This window comes from Phycodurus eques, chromosome 3 (genome assembly GCF_024500275.1).
Source record: "Phycodurus eques isolate BA_2022a chromosome 3, UOR_Pequ_1.1, whole genome shotgun sequence".
In the NCBI taxonomy this organism is placed as follows: domain Eukaryota; kingdom Metazoa; phylum Chordata; class Actinopteri; order Syngnathiformes; family Syngnathidae; genus Phycodurus; species Phycodurus eques.
In genome coordinates this window covers 1,367,342-1,385,284 of record NC_084527.1, presented here as the reverse complement: position 1 = coordinate 1,385,284, position 17,943 = coordinate 1,367,342, and the positions used below count along the sequence as shown (strand labels likewise).

The 17,943-nt window shown below is 43.2% G+C and overlaps 1 protein-coding gene across 3 annotated transcripts in view; it reads left to right on the top strand.

The window, feature by feature from the left end:
* The first annotated feature begins 1,895 nt into the window (after positions 1-1,895).
* Positions 1,896-17,943, top strand: part of ncor2 (nuclear receptor corepressor 2) — an 87,445-nt gene continuing 71,397 nt past the window's right edge. For all 3 annotated transcript variants that reach the window (XM_061671343.1, XM_061671344.1, XM_061671342.1), the window contains exon 1: positions 1,896-2,139. The gene's annotated coding sequence lies outside the window, so the exon portion shown is untranslated. The remainder of the gene's footprint in view (positions 2,140-17,943) is intronic.

Below are 17,943 nucleotides of genomic sequence, written 5' to 3'. Positions count from 1 at the left end.
CTGCTTGGGAATCGCAGTGAATCAGAATCAGAATCATCTTTATTTGCCAACTATGTCCAAAAAAAAACAACACACAAGGGATTTGTCTCGGGTAGTCGGAGCCGCTCTAGTACGACAACAGACAGTCAATTGACAGAGAACACTTTGGAGACAGAAAGACATTGAGAAAAACAGTCACTGAGCAATAAAAGGTTGCTTGTAATCTGGTAATGCCGGTACAATTATTTTTTGTAATTTTTTTTTTTTGGACAACGGTGCAAAAAGATGCAGAGTCCTCTAGCACTTTGACCAGTTGGAATGACTAATCCCGCAATAGATGACCATTGTGCAAAGGGCGCCGAGTCTTCAAGGAGTGGATGCGGTTTCAAGTGACGAGTAGTGCGATCATCTGGGACAATGTCGATGGTGCAAATGTTGCAGATACTCCTCAGTCAGTGTGCAAGTGGTGCAGATGCTACTCTGGCATGCGTGGCCAGTATTGGTCAACAACAGATATGCAAACAGTGCAGCGTGGCGAGACTACGACAGCGAGTGCACAAGTAGTATATAATTGGCCCGACGGAAATGTGACAACAAACTCAAGACAAAAAAATTGGCAGCACGTTGCAATGGACTTGTAGGTTAGCTGTTTAAGACGTTAATGGCAAGAGGGAAGAAGCTGTTGGAATGTCTGCGAGTTCTAGTTTGCATTGATAGGTAGCGCCTACCCGAGGGAAGGAGCCGGAAGAACCGGTGACCGGGATGCGGAGGGTCCGAGAGGATTTGGCACGCTCTCGTCTTAGTTCTGGCAGCGTGCAAGTCCTCAAGGGTGGGTAACGGGGTACCGGCAATCGAATTCTAAACTATCTACACACAAAACGCCGTATGTCGAGAATTGTACTGTACACTACGAGCAGTGTTGGGAAGATGACTTTGGAAATGTAGTTGGGTTCAATTACAAGTTACACTGTTGAACAACTGTAATACTTTGAGAAAATCATTGAAGTGGTTACAAAAATTGTTACAATTGAATACGTTTTGATTACTTTTCTTTATTTTGAATGAATACATCAACAATCAGTTGTGTCCTGTGGATTAAAACAATAGATCATTATTTTAGAATTCACCACATCTTTGTTCTTTACAAAATAATAAACTGAAAACAAAACGGGATGAAATGTGACTACATAATACAAATGTTTATTGCATTATATGCGTACAGCACGTGCAAAACGCGATAGCATGTTGACCTAATGACAAATGGAAAAATGTGTCATGTTGGAGACGATGGCAGAACGGCACATGACCGGAGAGAGCCGATCACAAGCGTCGGCTTTAGAAGGAAGAAGCGATGGGGGGAATCTGAGCATTTGCAACTATTTTTTTCAAATGTAAACTGTAGTCGTGGAAATGTCCAAAAGCAAATGTAAATTGAATTACACATTTTCTCCCAGATAGACTCCAACGCCCCGCGACCCTAACCGGGATAAGCGGTGCTGAAAATGGACGGACGGATGGATTTTCTCCCAGTAATGTCATGGATTACAACTACATACATGTTGTAATTAAACGGTACATGTAATTCGTTACTCCCCAACACTAACTGCAATTGAGTCACAGTGACATGCAAACTGGGAACAATACGATCCCTTGTTTGAAGGCTGAAGATGAGTTCGAGACCCCTGACTTGACAATCAGCTTGTTTGTGTTTATCAATGCGTGACTGAATATAAATGTTCTCTCGAAGGGGGCCATGCGTGTTGCTGGAGTGTGATGACGAGTGACCCGAGGACATGTCCTCTCGCATTTTGCTGGGACGTTCAGCCGGAGGAGGGACGAGAGAGCGAGCGAGGGAGGGAGGGAGAGAGCGAGGGAGGAAGGGAGGGAGCGAGGGAGCGAGGGAGGGGGGGAGGCGCTCCAGTCCCGCTGTGGCGCGTCGGCCGGCCGCCCGCCCGCAGGCAAGCACATCAGCGCATTGTGCAGGAGCAGGCACGACGTAGCTCAACCTTCAGCGGAACAAATGAGCTGCAAAAGTACCATTTGGCGTGGACTCATTGAGGGCGGACGCGCGCCGTCGAAGCCAGAAGCTCTGTAAGCGACACGACGACGACTGGGACGTTCGCTTCCCGTTCAATGGTCCCCGCTTCCTCCGCCGCTGAGGTGAGTTAGCCTCCATTGCTGTGTGTGTGTGTGTGTGTGTGTGTGTGTTTGCGCGCGCGCGCGCGCGTGTGTGTGTGCGTGCGTGCGTGCGGGTCTCTCGTGTTGTCGGACGGCGCCAGGGTCCAGCCCTCCTTTGGAGGAGAAACCCTATCGACCTCTTCCAGGCTCCGCAAACATTGCAGCTACCGCGTCGACGATCTGCTTTGTCGCGTCACCGCAGCATTGTTGCAGCACTTCGCTGGCCGTTGTCGGATGAACTTGAGGATTTGGACAATTCGCAAGCACGTGCTACATGGCTAGGCTAAGCTCGCTCGCGGCTAACGCTGCTAGCGAGCTACTCGCTAGCGAGCTAGCTAGCAGCTAGCGAGCTAGCTGTCAGGCTGGCTCACGTCAATTTGACCCCACGAAAACTCTTCGACAACAATCGTTCGTCCGTCGGATCTGAAATCACAGCAGGCTGCAAGGACACGCCATTTTCAAACGATGTTCAGCCTTTATTGCGCGTCATTTTGCCCAACTTTGCACCAAGTGGCCGCTTTGCGCGTGTAAACGCTGTTCGCAATCCACTTTGTATGCGTTATGTCATGCACATTAGCGATAACGTGCCGTTTACAAGTAAGCAACTGCGACTTGAATGTTGACATTGGTACACCCAAGAACTGAGAGATCATAGTGCAGTGGCAGCATTAATAGTATTTGGACGTGAGGAGTTTGTTGAGTTGTTATCTTGTGTGACGTAATTGTTATTTATTCGATGCCAGGCTGACAAGATGCGTTTTCAACGTGATGCCGTCACGCTTTTAAGTCCTTCGGTTTTACTTGTGTCTCACGAGCTGCATAATGAGGCCGTGTTGCTTGTTGAGGGACTCTGTGTGCTTCCAAAGAATTCAATTATAAGCACACAAATCATGCTAATAAAGGCCAAGCTCATGTTTATTTTTTCGGACCTGCAAATAATATCCACAGGGGTGCCAAACAGTTGAAGACTAAATGAATGACAATGTATTGTTTTAGATTGTGTTTAATGGAAGCTCATGGGAGGATAGAGAAGGTTAAACTCAGAATTGATGACAAAATTCAGTGAAGCTTGAGCTCAAGGTGATTTCAGGTTCCTCAGTGTAACAAGGTAACAGTTAATTGTAGAACGCAATGGCAGGCATTAGACATAAGATAGAAAGTCACATAGTTGCGTTGATGCCGAAGGGTTGATTTAAAAAAAAAAAAAAAAAAAAAAGATTTAATTTCATTGTAACATATACAGCAGCATGTCTATGTAATAAAAACATACATACCAAAAACATGAATTCATATGAATATTCACACTTCAGCATGCTTGTACATTTGATCAGTTTACCAACTTGACTATAAAGGTACATACATATTGCACATGATGAAAAGGTGTAATACCAGCTAATCATCATCATCATGTAATTTAACCTGAATTTACTGAATATAGTCAACGTGTTTTAGAGGCGTAATATAGGTAAACATTTGTTAGAACGAACTCTACCTCTGTGAAATAACAACTGCAGTGTATTTCCAACTTCGCTGTGCCCCGAAAACCAAAGCAGTGTTTTCTAATGCTCGTAAACTTACCAAAACAAACAAACACGCACACACGGATCAGAGCATCCAAAGCAGTTAAGTGTCTTAACGTGGCTATATTTCAGGTTAGTGTTTTAACACCACACGTCATATTCACATACTTAAGAGATATAAATATATCAGGAAAAACATCAATTTTTGGTCTGGACAGATTCATGGTAAATGTAAAATGAAAAAGGAAATAATCCTTTCTTCTTTGGTTACTGGCAATCAACAGTACAGTTGTGTTTAAGGAATGCTCACCATTGCAGTTGCAACACCTTTATACAATGGAACTTCCTCGTCGGACAGTTGGGAGATCAACCAATTTTTCTGGAAAATAGTTCTCAAATGTGAAGCAGCTGTGTGTGAGACGTCACCAAATCTTGTGAGACTTCAGCAGTGTCAAAGCACACAGCGAGGTCCTGCTGCGATTTGTCTGAAAGTGAAAAGTGAATAAATCCCAGGTCCACTCTGGCGCACCAATTTAATGCAGTGTCAAAGGGGCTACTGTGCAAGAGTTAACTCGGCAGAAGAACGAGCTCATTCTTGCTGATGCGTAACAATGTTGCAATAACAATGCAACAATACATTGAAATGTTTCTCTTTCAGTCACTCCCTTCATTTCAATCTGTCAGTCGCATACACTTGAGTTGACTGTTTTCACCATTTTCTACTTTGAGTTGAATGTTTATTTTGAACATGACGACAAACAAAAAATAAAAACACTGAACACTACTTCTCCATGTTCAAACAGAAGTGGGAAGAAGTCCAGTCTTATGAAATCCCACACCTTCTTCATATTCTGTGAATTAATGTATTCTAATTCCACGATACTACTACTACTACTAATGAACATTAACGTAGGTTCTATGTTCAGGTACTAATAAGAGATGCATACCGGCACCGTGTCCCCCTTATTCAGTTCTGGATCACTGGGGGCTGGAGCCTTTCCCAGCTGACATTGGGGCGAAAGGCAAAGGACACCCTGGATTGGCCACCAGTCAATCGCAGGGCATTTAAAGAGACAGACAACCACTTCCACTCATATTCACCACATTCTGGAGTGGAAACTGAACCTGAACGGTCTGCACGGATGTATCAGTACATCATCAGTGACCTGAGATGTACTCCGTGATTATCGACTGAAATAGACGAGGACACCGACAACAAAACATAGGAGTAACGAGTGATAATAAACATAAATGGAGTAATCAATGACACTCCTGTGAGCACCTGGTGACTGTCTGTCACATCCCCGCTTCATCCCTGTCCTGTGAACGTACGATTTGTATTTGGCTTCAGTGGAACCGGAAGTGGAGTTAGGAGATTTAATCCCGAAGAGAAACAGAACTTCGGTCATTTGGGAGTCTTTTGGGTTTGATGTTGCAGATGGTCAGAAATGCCAAGTGTTCTGATTTCTCTGTATTTTGTCACAAACCGTTACCATATGTTTACTCGGGCGGCCCGACGCCTACCGTGAACTCTAACGTAGCATCCGAGATGGTAACGCAACAACAGTCTCCTTTCTATGATGTCATCCTTATGCCTCACTCTCCACGCATGAACATGATCCAGCTGTGACATTAGTGCATAAGGTGTCTTAATAACAATTATTAAGACACCTAAGAACCCTTTGTACTTTGTAAAAATACATATGTCATACGTTAATTATCACACCACATTTTCAGTTAATAAAGTATAATAAATAATCATAAACACTCCTGCATGAATACGACCCTTTAGATTAAATTAGGTTGTGGAATTTTTAAGATTTGTTGTTTAATGCAATAATAATAATGAAGCATGTAGCTTGACAGTTAATGCAATGAGCTTTGCTATAATGACTGGCTTGATTATTCACTGTAAGAGACGTGTCAACTGTTTGGGTTAGGAAGAGTTAAACAGGAGTGAGGTGTGTCCCCCACCCTCATTCAGGAGGGTAATGGGGGCAGCGATAATCCCGCGCTCAGTGTGGTGCCTCAGGGAGATTGTTACGCTGCTAGTTCAATTTCTGATCATATGAAACACAATAACGCTATGAAACTGGTAAGACCACGGCTTCCAACTTATTTTATTGCCTAAAGAATCAGCTCTCAATAGTTAAGTAAAAATCGTGTCGCATCATAAATAGGGAATTTGTGTTTTAGAGCTTTACAGTACATGTCTGAAATTGTTTGGATGCTTTGTAAACATGCTATAGTTTTGGATCAATAGCATGTCAGAAAAAAATATGCACTGTGCTCAGCCAGCTGTAAACAACTCATCATAATGTGATACTTTTTTGGAATCTTTGTTTTTTTCATTTTTATGCTCTGCTGCCTCTCGTCAAATATGCAACCAATTATATTCCATAGTTAGTCAAGTTTAAAAGTAATAAAACTTGATGAAATGTTGCATTTTATTCTGTAAGATTAAAAAGTTTAGGATCTATATTTCTCTTTAAAACAACACAGAGCTTTGCAAGACCTCCTATCTGAGGCCACACTAACATACAAAACCCCAATTCCCAAAAAGTTGGGACATAAATGTAAATAAGAACAGAATACACCCATCCATCCATTTTCTGAGCCGCTTCTCCTCACGCGGGTCGCGGGCGTGCTGGAGCCTATCCCAGCTATCATCGGGCAGGAGGCGGGGTACACCCTGAACCGGTCGCCAGCCAATCGCAGGGTACATACAAACAAACATGAGCAAAGTTCTGTCGGAGGTGGGAGTTGAAACTTCTTCAGACAGGGGATTGATTCCGCCAGACGTTCCCAGCAGACCCTCACAATACGTTTAGGCCTGCCACGTCGGACCGGCATCTTCTGCCACCATCTGAGCCAACTCACCACCAGGTTGCCCCTCTCTTCACCCGAGTGTCCAAGACATGCGGCCGCAAGTCCGATGACACGACCACAAAGTCGATCATCGAACTGCGACCTCGGGTGTCCTGGTGCCAAGTGCACGTGTGGACACCCTTATGCTTGAACATGGTGTTTGTTACGGACAATCCGTGATGAGCACAGAAGTCCAATAACAGAAGACCGCTCGGGTTCGGGGTTGGGCGGGGGCGTTCCTCCCAATCACGCCCTTCCAGGTCTCACTGTCATTGCCCACGTGAGCATTGAAGTCCCCCAGCAGAACGATGGAGTCCCCAGCGGGAGCGCTCTCCAGCACCCCCTCCAAGGACTCCAAGAAGGGTGGGTCCTCTGAACTGCTGTTTGGTGCATAGGCACAAACAACAGTCAGGACCCATCCCCCACACCCGAAGGCGGAGGAAGGCTACCCTCTCGTCCACCGGGGTGAACCTCAATTTACAGGCACCGAGCCGAGGGGCAATAAGTATACCCACGCCTGCTCGCCGCCTCTCACCGTGAGCAACTCCAGAGTGGTAAAGAGTCCAACCCCTCTCGAGAGGACTGGCACCAGAGCCCAAGTTGTGTGTGGAGGCGAGTCCGACTATATCTAGTCGGAACTTCTCGACCTCACACACCAGCTCGAGTTCCTTTCCTGCCAGAGAGGTGACATTGCACTTCCCTCGAGCCAGCTTCTGTCGCCGGGGATCAGATCGCCACCGCCCAGCTCGCACTGCACCCGACCCCTATGGCCCCTCCCACAGGTGGTGAGCTCATGGGAAGGTGGACCCACGTTACCCTTTTGGGCTGTGCCCCATGGGTGCAGGCCCGGCCACCAGGCGCTCGCCTTTGAGCCCCACCACCAGAGGGGGGGCCACAGTGACCCACGTTCGGGCAAGGGGAAACCTAGTTCCATTCATATTTTTCATCATGGGGGTCTTTCAGCCGTGCTTTGTCTGGTCCCTCACCAAGGACCTGTTTGCCATGGGCGACCCTACCAGGGGTGTGAAGCCCCAGACAACTTAGCTCCTAGGATCATTGAACTTTAGAACTTTCTCCCATCTCCCGACTGCATCTGTGGATCTCAGCCACAGTGATCTTTGGGTTCTTCTTTACCTCCCTCACCAAGGCTCTTCTCCCCCAGCCAGCTCTAGGAAGGGTTCTGGTCATCCCAAACGTCTTCCATTTATGGATTATGGAGGCCACTGTGCTTTCAGGAACCTTAAGTGCAGCAGAAATGTTTTTGTAACCTTGACCAGATCTGTGCCTTGCCACAAGTCTCTGAGCTCTTCAGGCAGTTCCTTTGACCTCATGATTCTCATTTGCTCTGACATGCACTGTGAGTTGTAAGGTCTTATATAGACACGGGTGTGGCTTTCCTAATCAGGTCCAATCACTATAATCAAACACAGCTGGACTCCAATGGAGGTTTAGAACCATCTCAAGGATGATCAGAAGAAATGGACAGCGCCCGAGTTAAATATGAGTGTCACAGCAAAGGGTCTGAATACTTATGGCTGTGTTGATATTTCAGTTTGTCTTTTTGAATAAATCTGCAAAACTTTCAACAATTCTGTTTTTTTCTGTCAATATGGTATGCTGTGTATACATTAATGAGGGAAAAAAATGAACGAAATGATTTTAGCACAAAGAGTGAAAAATTGAAGAGGGTCTGAATACTTTCCGTACCCACTGTATGTTGCTCCAAAACCTGTGTAATTTTCAGCCCCGACAATTAATTTTGGGCTAAAATGATACACCAGAAAGTGAGATATGAATCAAATCTGAACTTTACAGTCCCAATATATGAATTTGTGTGTGTGTGTGTATGTGCACATGCAATCGCAGTTAACAAAAACAATGATGATAGGGAAATGACACAACATAAATATGCCACATTATTTCCCCCCCCAGAGTAAAAATGCAGAAACTAAAGAAGGAAATATGAAGCTGTGACCATGACACGGCCTACCGTGATCACAGCCTCCTCCTGAGCCATCTTCTTTCTTACCGATTGAGAAAGAGCAGCTGTCTGGCATTTCTTGCCCAGTTCCTTGTCGATTGTTTTTAGTTTGGTTTGAGAGAGTGCTGCTAACTTCCGTGTGGTAGCATTTTGCGAATTACTCATGGTCCAAGTTCCATTGAACTGGACACGATCCCACTTTTTTTTTTTCTCTTTCATTGGCATCACAGTCGCTGTGACGTGCAGTTTGTTCTCACATTTCCATGACAGTCCAGCTCGGTGACCACGATGCTTAGTGCTGATGTGAGAACTGACTTGGAAGGGTGTCCTCGTAGCCTTCTTTTCTCAGACTTTACAAACATCCATTTTCCTCAAAGATATTTGAAGCAGAGGGACTAATCTTGAACTAGTTATTTTCTCATGTAAGTAAATACCAGTTTAGGATTTGTATACTGGGTAACTCTTCTGTACCGAGGCAGCTGAGGGGTTGGTGCAAAGTGATCAAATGATCAATCTTGAACAATGTTTTTCCACTGGCGCAGAGTCCGGGACTTAGGTTGGAAAATTATTTTGCAGTACTTTTTTAAACTGAGACCTACTCTTTTAACACGGATTAATGCAAAAGGCTACCAGTTTTAGAAATACCGGTACTTTTGAAATAAGTTTGCTCAAATTACCTTTGAATTAAATGTTGTTAATAATAATTAATGGTATTTATCGATGTGAAGACACTCATGTCAATAATTTAACAAGGTAAAACAGATAGAAATCAATATGGAACACATTTTCAATAAATCTGCAAGTGTTTACAAATGATCACTTATACAACATTCCTAGGAAATCACAATGTCCCATTCCTGGTGAGCCACAGGCTCCTCTTGTGGTGGTTTGGGCTGCCGGGTGATCGCAGGCTCCATGTCGGTGTTCGCTGGTCTACGAAGTGGTGGATGAGTTGACACGTGTACAAAACTACAATAAGGCACATCTTCCATTTTCATTGGAAACAACAAACTAAAAATAGTGAACTTGGAAGCAAAGGGTGTAGGAAGATTTTACCACGGTTAAACTGTTACGTGAGGCCCAGATTAGAGTGAAAATTTGTTCATCTTTCACACAAAGCTTTCTATTGTGATGTTGAATTTCAGTTGCAGTTCAAACCAGTCACCCCTTTTAGGAGAGGCAGTCCGCGCATTAGCAGGGATTACAAATGGCTCTGTGCTAAGTGATTCACTTGACTCCGTTGCACAACACAGATGACGGCATGTTATACGACATTACTCTCATTTGTGTCCAGGCCGCAGTTGTAATATTTGATTAGCCGGACTTTTCTGCGTGGAATGCGTGTTTCAGCGTGGGTTGTTTGTTTGTGTTACTGTGCAATGCAGGTGTTTAAGGGCAGTCCAGGATGTATACCTCAGGGGTGATGACCTCGCTGTGGAAAATGTTAGTGACATGCAACAGTGAAAGGCAAGCGAGTGAAGTACATTGTAATTGCCGGTTAGGGTACTGGACCAGTTTACTCCTGTTCTGACATGCTGAGGCTTTGTTTCAGGGGGATTCCATAATTTACAGCTGCATATCAAATCAAGATATGTGTGTTTGTGTGTGTATAGGGATGGCTATACACTCCATGGTTCAGGTTCATTTCAGATTGTTTTGCTCTTAAGTGGCACTATTTGAATATGCGGCCTGGCATTGTAAAGAGAGAAAAAAAACCACATATCATCGGGCCTCTTCCAAATATGGATAAAAATCTGATAGTTATTGGATATCTGCCAATGCGACTGCAACATAAATAGACAGATCGGATACACCTTGTCAATGCGAGCTCCTTGTCACTTGTACAGTTATTTACATACAATTTGTGCACTGTGCGCATGTAGCCCGTTTCATGGGTTTTGTGAATGTAAACATATCAACTGTGTCAGTTGAAATGTACATGTAAAAAGAAAGAAATCAAAATAATAGTTCAGCTATATCAAATGGGAAACGGACACTTGGACCCACAGTGTGTACAATGTACACGTTGCACACACTACAAGGCTCTCACGCTTAAATAGAATAACTGTGAGGCCGCTGTCATGAGGGGCAAACGGAGCCACTCAGGTTGCATGCTTCCACGCAGAAGAACATTTCAAAGTTCCTGAATAATTAAGTAGCTTGAAGAGGAACTAGGTCAGCCCAGAAGACGAGTGCACCCCTCAGTTTTATTTCCTGTTGCTTGACATTGGAAGCTTGAATCGCAGGTGGGCAGGGAAGCTCTTCTAATTTGAGACGTCAAACGTCTGCGTGCTTTCACACCACGTCATGAGTGTCAAACCGGGCGTGCGATTTTGTGTATCACGATTTCATAAATGAACTTATGCAGAAAATAGTCAATTATATTAGAACTAAATTGTCTTGATTCAAGTCAAAATCAAGTGATACTGTAGAAATCACAGTTTGCAACCTCTATATACTGTGGACAAAGAAAATGATCTCCCTGGTCGAAATGTTTTACCAAAAACATTCTTACTGATATGTAAATGGGCAACGTACAGTTGGATTTTGTCTCTTGAAGGGCTGGATGGGCATGATTCATTCATCATTGACAATGGATCATGAATATTGTATTTTTTTTAAGCTTTGGTCAGTCTAACATTTGTATGAGTGGGATTATGTGGTGCCTTCACCACAGCGGTGAGTGAACACGCAGCAGCTCAACACTCTTTATGTTTTGGCAGCTTTTTTGTTTTTTATTTTTATAGTCACAAATCTGCAGTATGGCTGGGCAGACCCGCTCTTGATTCAGGAGAACGCCCACTGCTATACCCTGAGGTCCCTGCCGTTACTTTTGATAACATGGCCCTTGTTGTAGAATTATTTTTAACAGAAGTGATTCAGTAAAATGTATTTTAACATTGTCGTAGGTGTAGTTTGTTTTCACGTAGTGCCTCCATGGCTACAGGGAGTCGTCGTTTGAGGCTCACGGAGAGGGGGTGGGGTGAGCCTTATGTACTTTCACGGTGTTGGCAGCAAGAGAAGAAGCAGGAAATGCAATAGTTGCTCTGCTGGCCAATATAGACACTGTACAGCTGGACAAGCACATCTGGTGAAACAGGACAGCCAATCGTGGCGATGTCAACATGGACAGCATTGGATTTTCATATCACATAAACATAAGGTTTTATTCACTGTTGGGAAAGTTCATTTTCGATGCAAACTAGTTCAAAGTTCAGTTCACTATTCATACCATTACTGAGTGGGAACTGAACCCACGCTGCATGCGCCGAAGTCAGGCGAGGGTACCACGACACCATCAGTGACTCACTAGTGAACATGTCTAGAGTAGCGGTTCTTAACCTGGGTTCGATCGAACCCCAGGGGCTCGGTGAAGCAGTCTCTGGGGCTCAACGGTGGACTCGACACACAACGTGTGTGCGTCTATCCATAAAAGCCTTTTAACACTGCGTTGAACAAAAAATGCAAAATTCAAAATGCAGCACTGCGTCAAGGTGGGCGTTTACCATTGCGGCACTACGCCTCGAGTTGAAATGCTTTGTTCTTTTTTTTAAACTATCTTTATTTAACAACATTTCAACGATAGACTTGAGTTGAGTAGCATTGCTGTGACGTCAGATAGCGCATCCAATAATAAGAAAGAGCCCAAAAAAACCTACTCTTACCCACAATACAGGCACGCTCGCGCTTTTCGAGGATTGTAGAAATAACAAAGATAAGGAACAGTTTTTGTTGTGAAATTTCACAATGAAGTCCATTCCTCTGATACTTTCCAAGCAGAAAATTCACCTTCACTTCCAGTAAATTTTCATTGAATTGAAATTTTTGTAATTTGTTTTTTTGTGTGAAATTCATGTTTTGTCGGTTTTTATTCTTTTAACACTGATTTTGTAACTGATGCGTGGTTCATTTTGTGCATGACCTGGATGACTGTGACTCTACACAGACAGTAAACTATATACCTGTTTTGAATTTGAAATAAACCATATTTTATTTTTCCATTTAGGAAGGGTTCCGTGAACTCCAGATGAAACTTGCGGGGTTCCGTACCTCCAACAAGGTTAAGAACCACTGGTCTAGAGAAATCTGACTCGGAATGGATAATAGCACGTGTTGTCTTTGCTTACATTTGGTGTTTGTTATCTGGATGAATGTCAACAGATATGATAGATTTGTTCAACAATTTTGGATTATTAAGAATTAGATTTTTGTACCAACAAGGTTATATGATGCATTTGCTCTGCCGAGACACAATACAGGCACGCTCGCGCGGTCGACAACGCCCGCATTGCATCACGTGACCGACGAATTGCCCCTCTGCGTAGCTTGACGCGCACATGGCAAGAATTGTTGCTGCGCGTCAACCGCCGCGGAGATCATCTCTCATGATTGGTCCGTTTTAATCACATGCTGTGATGACGTACTCGGCGTGCCCCTTGGTTCTACGTACCATCTACGCTGCCGCCTTCTCAATCGATTTCGCAACATAATTAATAGGCTTTACACGATCAGGATATTTGGGGCGAGTTGAAAAAAAGCGATCCCCGATCCGATCACAAAATGGAGGAATGTGCTATTTAAATGACCTGTTCATTTACTGTATATACTTGTGTACTTAATTGCTCCAAAAAGTATATTTACAATAAATAATGTATCTTTGTTTGTCTATTTATGCCAGTGAGGCATAGTGACAGACAGAACAAATGATAAATGGTCTTCTATTAGATGGCAGGAAGTAAATACAGTAATTAATGTATAAACGTTTTGTGAGATTTTTGTTTGTTGGTGTGCTGTGAGATTTTTCAATTATAAAATGTGTTCCTTGGCTCCGTAAAGGTTGGAAATCACTGCTCTAGTCAGATCGTGTATTCTAATCGGTCAGGTCAAACTAGAATTACAACGTAACAGAAATAATGGGTGCTAACTTACCATAATTAAATTACTTTATTTTTAATTAAATGACTTCACCCACACCGAAACTTTAGAGCATGATTCGACAGAACGGCGACATGTTTACGTCCAACCGTTTGTGGTACCACTAGCTTGTTAGGCTACATAATGTTTTGTTGCCTGCTTGCGAGCCGTATCGTATTAAAAGTACGTAAACATACCTCAAGCAAGCCTTAAACAAACGTCCTCTCCTGTCCGGTCCTGAGCACCGGTGACCACCAACACACGTTTTCCCCCCCCATTTTGTCCTTATAATACAAAGTGGGCTCGCTCCACTCTTGTTGTTGTCGTCGCCACGGTATATGTATCCCATGTATCCGGTAGCATTTGAGTTGACAAGATAAAGCCCGATGATCGTAAAAAACGGGATGCGGTGGTATCGGAATACAAGATTTTATTGCAGTAGTCCTACATTTGTCTTGTATTATGATCCCGGGCATTAAGTGTTGTCTGTTCCACACCGCCAACGTTTTTTTTTTTACTTTATTGTCCGTCAGATATTTCCAATACTACATCAAAAGACGCGCAACAAGGCTAAAAATAAACTAGCTTTTGGATTTAAATATACTGTACACGATGGCGACGTGGAGTAAATGTCTTTTGCGGCATTGATCAGATCCGCGAACATTAAAGCCGATCAGCATAAAATGCTAAATATCGACCGATACCGATCAGCCCGACTAAAATCTCTGTAAAGTCTAATAATTAATTGTATCATCTGGTCATCTGGGTCCATTTGTTCTAGCAGACACTGTTCCACGGTCGCCATTGTTGTTGCTGTTACTGAAAGGAAAGTAAAAACGGCTACCGGAAATGGCCACAAAATGCTGAGGAAACTCCACTCTGTGGCGTCCTAGCCAATACCAGCCCTAGCGACACCCCCGGCTTGGAGGTGAACTGCAGTACATTTTCAAAACTGCGTGCGTGGGTTGCGCTCGAGTATAAAGGCAAACTACGCGCAGAACAGCCGCAGTGACGTCAGCGCGGTCGCCGCCCACGCGAGCCTTAAGCAGTAATACTAACCATTTGAACTTGTATTGTTTTACCGTTAAACTGTTTTATGTCTAATTCCACCTTTAATGTTTTAAATGTCGTTTTTTAGTCATGTTCACACGCAAAGCCTTTTAGGAAGAGGCCCAAAACACACCGTCCTAATTTAAAAATGGTCTGGTGTAAACAGGGCCTGAACTCCCTATTTGCTCAGCCATCCCACAATTCAGAATCCGAATCATCTTTATTTTGCCAAGTATGTCCAAAAAACACATAAGGAATTTGTCTCCGGTAGTTGGAGCTGCTCTAGTACGACAACAGACAGTCAATTGACAGAGAATACTTTTGAGACATAAAGACATTGAGGACAAACAGTCACTGAGCAATAAAAGGTTGCTAGTAATCTGGTAATGCCGGTACAATTTTTTTTTGACAATTATGCAAAAAGATGCAGCGTCCTCTAGCAATTAGAGCGGTTTGAATGACTAATATAGCAATAGTCCGGTGCAATGACCATTGTGCAAAGTGCGGTGAGGCTTCAAGGAGTGGATGCAGTTTAAAGTGACAAGTAGTGCGACAATCTGGGACAATGTCAATTGTGCAAACGTAGATTCAGCGAGAAGGTGGGGGTGGTCGCGATGAGCTATTGACTAGCGAAGGCCGAAGCCCACTCCAGTGTGTGGAGAGGTCCAAAGAGTGGCGAAGTCAAGTGCGCTGGCGTGAGAGAGTGAGGTGACTGAGTTCATCCCCACCGTTGGCTGTGAGCCAGCGGCTTGCCTGTGGCTGTTTGTAGCAGCGCCAGTGCATGTGTTTACCCTCTTGTCTGCAAGGCCCCGTTCGCCTCGGAGTAGATGTCAAAGCTCTTTTATTGTGCTGACCCCCTTGTCATGATTCAGGTTTTCGGTGCGCTGCGGCTCTTGTGATTGCCGTACTCGTTTTTGTCCTACTCTGTGGAATCTGCAGGCGTCAAATGCTGGATGTTTCATATCAACTCCTTTTTTATCTGGGCATCCTGCTGCATTAGCAAGCTTTATTCATATCATGTATTTCAACAACAGCCAAGTTCTTCCAGGATTTTAGACTCTCCCATCTAGGGATGCACAGATACCACTTTAAGACCGAGTACGAGTACAATTACTTACTGTACATTTGAGAGCGCTTTGATACTGAGCACTAATGCTCGATAACGCCATTACGTCTTGGAATTTTGATTAAAATTTTTCGTTTTAAATAAATATTATTTTAAAAATACACACTTTTATTGATTTCACTCAAATGTAACACTTTACTTACAAATAGTTAAAAATGCACTTTTATAGAAGATGACTTTTCACTCAAATATAACTTATTTTTCTCCTTCATTTTTTGTTTTCCGTTTGATCATTATTATGTACAGCATTTTGTTACGGATGCATTTAAAAAAAATGTTTTAAAGTGGCCTCTAAATAAAATTTTGTTAAATTGTGTTGTTCTTATTGTTTGTACTGAAAAGTGCTATTCCACTTTCGTGGGCGGTATATGTGCTGCTTCTGTTGTGTGTTTGTGCTTTGGCTTTTCAAGGGCAGTTTGGTGCACGCATGCAGATGACATGCAGATGAAAAAAAAAAAAAAGTTTCATTGGCGAGTGATGTCGTGGTAATGTCAGAAGGCGCATCTGATAGGAGAGAGGCAGAGTGATTTGAGAGAGCTAACAGCAACACACCGACCAGCAGGAAAAGCCTCCCTGTTACTTCCTGGTTGGCTGCTACGCAAGTACTCCCAAATATGGGCAAGCTTGCCCTGGGGCGCTGTCGTCGTTACGCGCTGCCCCGCGGCCTTTACGTAGCTTATAGTGTCGGTGCATCGCTAATGCCATCTCATTCCAGTCAGGTCCAGAAATATTGGGACATTGACGCAATTCACATCTCTTTGGCTCTAAACACTACTACAACGGATTTGAAATTAAACAAGATGTGCTGTACCGCAGACTTTCAGCGTCAATTTGAGAGTGTCTACATCCACATTTTTTTTTTTTAAAAACACTCTGGACTCACAAAGTACCAGCCCCCCTAGTTGTAATTGCAAAGAAAGCCGTACTCTGCATTGGTTCCGCAGTGGAGGGGATTGGACGAGCAATGGTACATATGAAAGAGATGGGACCACCCTCTCAAAACAGACTAAAATAGGCATGTGCTCTAATTCTAGATCCTTGGAGACTTTTAAGACATCTAGGATCTGTTTTAATTGTCCAAAAAAAAAAATATCACGAGACAATGTCTCATTTAAACAACTGTCACTGACCTACCACGTTCGAGTTACTGTTTAATGTTGACAATAGAAACTGCAGGTTATACAATTCATTATTTAAACCCTCCGCAGTCTTGTTGTAAGGAGCAACAATGGATTCCAAAAGATATTGCTGTCCTTCATTTTTATGAATTACTCTTTTCTCTCCAACATTTTTTAGCTACGTTGAAAATATTCCGTCCATCTATTTTCTGTACCGCTTTATCCTCACTAGGGTCACGGGCGTACTGGAGCTTATCCCAGCTATCGTCGTTCGAGAGGCGGGGTACACCCTGAACTGGTCGCCAGGCAATCGCAGGGCACATATAAACAAACAGCCATTTGCGTACAGACAGTTTCGAGTCTTCAGTCACTATTGAAACCAAAAATTCATACTTGATTACCAATAAGAGCGTGGAAACTGTTTTTGTAGCCTTAGTATATTCGAGTCAATGTAATTCAACAAAAAACATGTTAACTCAACTCTTCCTTACCCGTTTATCTACAACAGGCCTCTGAAAGATCAGCTTTCAAATGCCGAAGCTCCGTGTGCATCATTATGTGATCTCTATTGTTTGAGAAGTGAAGTTTTCCATGTGACACTTGACAGCTGGCAGAGTGTACTCGTGTGCTCTTACTGTCAGCCACATCCCAATCTGGTTAACTTCAGTGTCTTCTGTGTTTGGGTTGGACAGGATTTGCTGCGTGAACGCTCACACAGGCCGTTGAAACGTTATTGAGGAGCAAGAGCTGCAATTAGTCTCAAAATTGGACATCAGAAATTCATTAAAAACTTGGTCAGCTCTCGGGCTGTCACTATCCAATATATTTAGAATCGATTAGTCTATCAATTAGTCCATCGACTAATCGAATGATCAGCTAGAAATGTATTTTACATTAAAGTTTATTGCAAAATCTTTAATTTCATTTACTGTTTATTAACAGTTTATTTTTTTATTTGGTATTATTTAATGATGAAAGAACCAAATAAGCAACAACTAAGCAATATCACACAACAGGGAATGATTTTGTACTCAGCAAAGTTTTTAAGTTCTTGGGTACTGATTAATGTGAAGGGCTACTAGTTTGATACAGTATATACTTCTGAAGCTGCTTCAAATTCAACTACATGTCAGTCACAGGTTAATTACGCTCTTGCTGCATATAACGATTATTTTTTGTAATAGTTTAACAATCTTTTCCCCCATAAAT